Below are 1,231 nucleotides of genomic sequence, written 5' to 3' on the forward strand. Positions count from 1 at the left end.
ACACAGTCAAAGGCTTAGGTGTAGTTAAAAAGCAGAAATAGATATTTTTCTGGAACTCTCTTGCTTTTTAGATGATCCAACGGATGTTGGCAATTTGATTTCTTGTTCCTCTGCTTTTTCTAAATCCAGCTTAAACATCTGGAAGTTCACAGTTCACGTACTGTTGAAGCCTGGCTTGGAGGATTTTGAGCATTACTTTGCTAGCATGTTAGATGAGTGCAATTGTGCGGTACTTTGATCATTCTTTGGCACTGGAATGAAAACTGACCTTTTCCAGTCCTGTGGCCACTGCTGAGTTTTCCAAATTTGCTGGCATATTGAGTGTAGCACTTTCACAGCATCATCTTTTAGGATTTGAAATAGCTTAACTGGAATTCCATTACCTCCACTAGCTTTGTTTGTAGTGATGTTTCCTAAGGTCCACTTGACTTCACATTCCAGAATGTCTGGCTCTAGGTGAGTGATCACACCATTGTCGTTATCTGGGTCATGAACATCTTTTTTGTATAGTTCTTCTGTGTATGCTTGCCGTCTTGTCTTAATATCTTCTGCTTCTGTTAGCTCTATACCATTTCTGTCCTTTATCAAGCCCATCTTTGCATGAAATGTTCCCTTGGTATTTCTCATTTTCTTGAAGATATCTCTAGTCTTTCCCATTCTATTGTTTTTCTCTATTCTTTGCATTGATCACTGAACAAGGCTTTCTTATCTCTCCTTGCTATTCTTTGGAACTCTGCATTCAAATGAGTATATCTTTCCTTTTCTCCTTTGCCTTTAGCTTCTCTTCTCTTTTCAGCTATTTGTAAGGTCTCCTCAGACAACCATTTTGCCTTTTTGCTTTTGTTTTTCTTGGGGATGGTTGTGATCACTGCTTCCTGTATTATGTCATGAACCTTCATCCACAGTTCTTCAGGCACTCTGTCTATCAGATCTAATCCCTTGAATCTATTTCTCACTCCCACTGTATAATCGTAAGGGATTTGATTTGGGTCATACCTGAATGGTCTAGTGTTTTCCCCACTTTATTCAATGTAAGTCTGAATTTGGCAATAAGGACTTCATGATCTGAGTCACAGTCAGCTCCCAGTCTTGTTTTTGCTGACTGCATAGAGCTTCTCCATCTTTGGCTGCAAAGAATATAATCAATCTGATTTCAGTATTGACCATCTGGTGATGTCCATGTGTAGAGTCTTCTCTTGTGTTGTTGGAAGAGGGTGTTTGCTATAACCAG

This window comes from Bison bison, unplaced genomic scaffold (assembly GCF_000754665.1).
Source record: "Bison bison bison isolate TAMUID 2011002044 unplaced genomic scaffold, Bison_UMD1.0 scf7180017864072, whole genome shotgun sequence".
NCBI classification, from domain to species: domain Eukaryota; kingdom Metazoa; phylum Chordata; class Mammalia; order Artiodactyla; family Bovidae; genus Bison; species Bison bison.